Below are 6,000 nucleotides of genomic sequence, written 5' to 3' on the forward strand. Positions count from 1 at the left end.
AGCATCCTGGAACAGGGCGAGCTGGGACTTTTGCTTTCCTGCAATTTGTTTTCTAATGGGGAAGGAAATTACTGAGGAAACGAGGTTCATTTCCTCAGTTGACCTAAGGATGGATGGATGTGGGACCGAGGTGAGAGGGTCCTGACACCGTGATGAGAGGTGGTCCAAGCGGGGGAGAACAGATGCAAAATAGTATGTGTAAGATATATGATGTATATGTGTATGTATGTATATATATATATATATATATGGTGTATAAGTGAATATATATGATGTATATATACATAACAATATATTTTAAATATATTTTAAATAATAAAGGTTCCTATCCACATTCTTATGAAAAGCTTTCTGAAAACCATTACTACCTTTTTTATGTGTGTGCTGGTCCTGAGGTGTGAATTCAGGGCCTGGATTCTGTCCCTGGGCTGCTTTTGAGCTAGCACTCTACCACTCTAGCACAGCTCCACATCTGACTTTTCTGGTAGTTAATTGGAGCTAATAGCCTCACAGACTTTCCTGCACAATCTGGTTTCAAACTGCTATCCCCAGATCTCCTGAGTAGCTAGGATTACAGGCAAGAGCCACTGGTGCCCAGCTTTTCATCACCATCTTTTAAAGAAAAAAAAAAAAAGGAAAAAGTACCTCCAACCTCCATGCTAGAGTTTATGGTTAGTATGCAATACTAACTACTGAGGAACTCAGGAGGCTGAGATTTAGGATTAAAGTTTGAAGCCAGACTATACAGGAACATCCATGAGACTTATCTCCAATGAATGGTAAAAAGTGGAGGTGTAAGAAGTGGAGGTGTGCTTCAAGTGGTGGGAGAGTGCCTGCCTGGAGCAAAACAGCTAAAGGAGGGAAAGTGGGAGAAAACTAGGGAGGGTAACTGTCTTTGACAAGAAATATACTCATTATCTTACATATGTAACTGTAATCCCTCTGAAAACATCTTTACAATAAAATTAAGTTTTTAAAAAAAAAGCTAAAAGACATCACTCAGGCCCTGAGTTCAAGTCCCAAGAACAGCAACAAAAAAAAAAAAAAAAAAGTGAGCAGTGTAAAATGCTGTATCCATTCAACAACACCTGACCCCACAAATGGTGTTATGTGAGGGAAGGCCAGGACAGTTACCTAACTATCCCTAAAATATCTTTTAATTTCAGAATGAAACTTAGTTTTTGGCCTTATGGTATTTGAAGTCAGCTCTATGCTTTAAAGGCTGAATACTGCTGAGCTATGTATCTAGCTCTGTTTTGTTGTTGTTGTTTTCCTGGTTATTTTTGAGATAGGAGTGTCATTTGGAGTACCTAAGTCCACAATCTGCCAACTTTTGGCTTTCCATAGTTGCTGGGATTACAGACTCATGCCATCCCCTCCAGCTTCCCTCTATTCAGAGGAGTTCTTTCCCTAGGCTGGAATCTCAATCCTCATAATTTCTGCCTCTCAAGTAGCTAGGATTATAAATGAGAGCCAGCTGCCTACCCCCCCACCCCCCCCACCCCCGCCTCAACTCAGTGCAGCAATTCTAAATGGGGGAAGGGAGGACTTCTCACTGCAGGACTGTTCAGCATCCCTGATTCCACCCGACCACTAATTTACAGCAGTGCTCCTTCAGTTGTTTTGGCAACTGAAAGCCTTGCCTTTGTTAAAAATTTACTTTTTAGGGCTGGGAAAGTGGCTCAGTGGTAGAGCGCTTGCCTTGCATGCATGAGGCCCTGGGTTTGATTCCTCAGCACCACATAAGCAGAAAAAGCCAGAAGTGGTGCTGTGGCTCAAGTGGTAGAGCACTAGCTTTGAGCTGAAGAGCTGAAGGACAGCGCCCAGGCCCAGAATTCAGACCCCACGACCAACCAAAATAAAAAAATTACTTTTTTAAAATCTTATTGTTGGGGCTGGGAAGGTGGCTCAGTGGTAGAGTGCTTGCCTTGCATGCATGAGGCCATGGGTTTGATTCCTCAGCACCACATAAGCAGAAAAAAGCCAATGGCTCAAGTGGTAGGGCGCTAGCCTTGAGCTGAAGAGCTGAAGGACAGTGCCCATGCCCAAAGTTCAACCCCTAAAGACTGACAAAAAAAAAAAAACTTATTGTTACTATTAAGATGTTGTAAAAGCTGGGGGGGGGGGTGTTGTGGTTTTTTGTTTTTGTTTGTTTTGGTTGTGGGGTTTGAATTCTGGGTCTGTAACTGCTCATGACCTCTTCAGCTCAAGGCAAGCACTCTACCCACTTGAGCCACAGTGCCACATCCAGTTTTCTGGTGGTTCATTGAGATGAGTCTCACGGACTTTCCTGCCCTGGCTGGTTTTTGAACCATCATCCTCAGATCTCAGCCTCCTGAGTAGCTAGGATTATAGGCATGAGCCATCAGTACCTGGTTTGACTTTTTGGAATGCTATTTTTTTTTTTGCCAGTCCTGGGGCTTGAACTTGGCCTTGAGCTTCTTTTGCTCAAGGCTAATAATCTACTACTTGAGCCGCAGCACCACTTCCAGCTTTTTCTGAATATGTGGTACTGAGGAATTGAACCCAGGGCTTCATGCATGTGAGGCAAGCACTCTACCACATTCCCAGCCCATGAATACATTATTTTTTCCAAGTGACCACCTTCATATCTTTCCAACAAGGAAAAGTGGGATAAAGGAAAGAAAAGGAATTTACAGTGTCTTCATCTCAACAAATGCTGCTAGGCACCCAGAAACCCACTCTGTATCCAGCAGTTGGATGTTTCTTACATGCATACATGCATGCATGTGCGTGCATACACACACACACACACACACACCCCATTATCCAGTTTTTTGCCTCCTAATCATTTCAATGCAGGCCATTCTCCTTTCCATCCACCTTCTTGTTGGTCTGATCTCCCCCCTTGAGCCCATAATGGTGTTTGTCAAGTATAAATCTGGTCTGTCATTCCTACTTGACCCCACCACTTCCTCCCTGAAGTCTAAACCCTTCAAAGGTTCCATTGTCCTGGAGACTTTTTTGGGGGGGGCATGTGGCTTGAACAGCCTGGGTGCTGCTCCTCAGCTCTTCAACTCAAGGCTAGTGCTCTACCACTTGAGCCACAACACTACTTCTGGCTTTTTCTGTTTATGTGGTGCTGAGGAATCGAATCCAGGTCCTCATGCATGTGAGGCAAGCACTCTACCACTGAGCCACCTTCCCAGCCCAGAATTATTTCTTTCTTTTAGCATTTTCTATATTGGCACACATAAAAGAAAATGAAACTTAAATGAGAAATTCTTTACAACTCAGTCAAATTTTATACATCTATCTTACTCATGAAAGATGATCAAACTGGACAAATTATATCACAAAAACAATAGAAACACATTTCATTAAAAATGTCTAAATATGTGCTGGGAAGGTGGCTCAGAGGTAGAGTTCTTGGCTTGCATGCATGAGGCCCTGGGTTCGATTCCCCAGCACCACATAAGCAAAAAAGAAAAAAGGCAGAAGTGGCATTGTGGCTCAAGTGGTAGAGCGCTAGCCTTGAGCTGAAGAGCTGAGGGACAGCGCCCAGGCCCAGAGTTCAGGCCCCACAACTGGACCCAAAAAAAACAAAAAAAAAGTCTAAATATGAAATGAACTGCTTCCTGAGTGTTTTCATATCCTTCTCTACTGGGTACTGATGTACAACATATTGTTTCCTCAGATAAATGCATCCTTGTACTTATTCTCCAGCTATCCATTTACATAGTTCTCTGTCTTCTCCACAGCTGTGTTCATGTAGCCCTCCAGACAAGCCAGGACCCCTCAATAATCTACTCCAGAATTTAATTTTACTATGTGTCCATCTGATAATTAGTTAAGAAGTCATTAGAGGTTTGCTTCTGTAGACTCACTTTTTTCCCCTCAGTTTTGGGCTTGAACTCAGGGCCTGGGTGCTGTCCCTGAGCCTCTTTGTGCACCAGGCTAGCACTCTACCACTTGAGCCGCTTCTGGCTTTTTCTGGGCCATCCTGCCTGGGCTGGCTTTGAACTTCAATCTTCAGATCTCAATCTTCTGAGTAGCTAGGATTACAGGTGTGAGCCACCTGTGCCCAGCTTTGTAGACTCATTTTAACAATCTTGGAAGGCAGGAAACCTGAGCTCTAACCCCAGCTCTACTACTTAATTAGCTGTGTGACTCAAGTTCATCATTTCATCTCTCATGGCCCCAGGTTCATCTCACTCCCGATCCAAACCTGCACATCAGGCAACTCTTATGTCTAATGCACCAAAAGCTGAATCCTGGGGACTTCTGCAGGAGCCTACAAGGTTTTGTGGGGTCTGGTCCCCATAACTTGATGAGCCTCATCTGTACCTTGCCTCCTTTTGCTTCCCACCTTTCATTTGCCTGGGCCTTCTTTCAGACTTGCTTTCACCATCTCGCTCCCACCAGAGGGCCTCTACACATCTGCTCTCTTCTACCTAGGACCTTCTTCATTTTCATCTTCACCATCCAGCTTTTCAGGTTCCCACTTCTGTCACTTTGATATACTCAACTCTTCTAACTGAAGGTTTCTGTATTCTGACTTAAGGTTCTGAGTGAAGGTTTATCTGTATTGCAGTTTTACATGTGCTGGTATGTCTATCCCCTCCAAACTATCAACTCTGTGAAGACAAAGCTGTCTCTGCTACCATTGATTTCTCATGCCCTAATGCTAGACTAACAAGTGTTTAAGTTTGTATTGAATTAGCAAAGTGGGAAGACATTAAATTTTGGACTGAGGCCCTGGGTTCAACCTTCAGCCTTCTCTCCACCTACCACAATAAAAAAATTTAAAAATCCTGGATTCCAAATGTTAAATCCCCTGGACCTCATTTTCTCCCCCATTATAAAATAAGAATGGCAGTATCTTCTTCACTGAGCTTTATATAGAATTAGGAAACATATTAAATTCCCTATGAACATGTGGTATACTCAGTATATACTAGGATCCCAAGATTAATCTGTTTTTGGGGGGGTGGGGGGTGTATGTGTACTGGGGCTTGAACTCAGGGCCTTTTACCCTTAAATTTTTGCTAAGGGAAAAAGGCTGCCTGGCACTCTACCAGTTGAGCCATACCTCCACTTCTGGTTTTTTGCTAGTTTATTGGAGAAGAGTTTCACACTTTTCTTCCCAGGCGGGATTTGAGCCTTGATCCTCAGATCCCAGCCTCCTAAGTTTATAGGATGACAGGTGTGAGCCACTGGGGCCCTACTTAACTTGTTGAATTCACTTGAAGAAAGTGGGAACAGGTATGCTCTTCAGGCTTCCATGTTTGCTTTCACTAAGAATGACAAGGATTGGGAGGATACTAGATGACAGTGAGTTGGGAGCCCTTAAAGAACTTGGAACCCCTGGCAGAAAGCTGCTAGTGACCCACTAGCTGATGTTCTGTGACAGAAATGGGCTGACTGCAGGGCTCCCGTGTGTGCAGTGAGGCAGAGCCAGCTCCATCTCCAGTGTCTGTGGGCTAGGCATTCCTAGTGCAGACAGGTTTTTCACGTCCTGTTCTGAATGCTATCTTTGTTTCAGAGTTTAAGCTACTGAGAGTGCCAAAAGATTGAATGATTTATCAGTGATATCAGTGGCATTCAAAGCTCAATTCCTGTTTGTAAAAAAGTAGTAGGGCCCCTCCCCATTCCTAGGCTTCCAAAAAAGCCATACTGGAACCATCACTTCGACATTGTACTCCTCCTTCAGATTCTACTTCCCCTGAACAGAGGGAATAGCTTTAGTTTAGGAGATGAATAATCGAGTTAACTGGCTACCTGAACAAGCAACCGTCTGTCTTTAAATTTACTCTGAACTTCCAGCCGGCAGCTGGCTTGTCATAATGTATTCCTGATATAAACCACCAAGTCACTGGAACAACATGTAGTTGAAATGTCTTTGCATTCATTTTGGTCTTTGAGAAAATGCTTTTAATTTTTGTATGTGATAGGAAATTCTTGACCTACTAAATACTGGGCTAAGAACCAACAATTTCTGTCTTCTAGAATTCCCCTCTCTGCCCCCCCCCCCAAATA

General features: G+C 43.5%; 1 pseudogene; it reads right to left on the reverse strand.

Moving 5' to 3' along the window:
• Positions 1-3,609: 3,609 nt before the first annotated feature.
• LOC138807832 (U6 snRNA-associated Sm-like protein LSm6 pseudogene) lies at positions 3,610-5,647 on the reverse strand (annotated as a pseudogene).
• Positions 5,648-6,000: the final 353 nt, after the last annotated feature.

This window comes from Dipodomys merriami, unplaced genomic scaffold (genome assembly GCF_024711535.1).
Source record: "Dipodomys merriami isolate MVZ:Mamm:240054 unplaced genomic scaffold, mDipMer1.0.p SCAF_435, whole genome shotgun sequence".
NCBI classification, from domain to species: Eukaryota; Metazoa; Chordata; class Mammalia; order Rodentia; family Heteromyidae; genus Dipodomys; species Dipodomys merriami.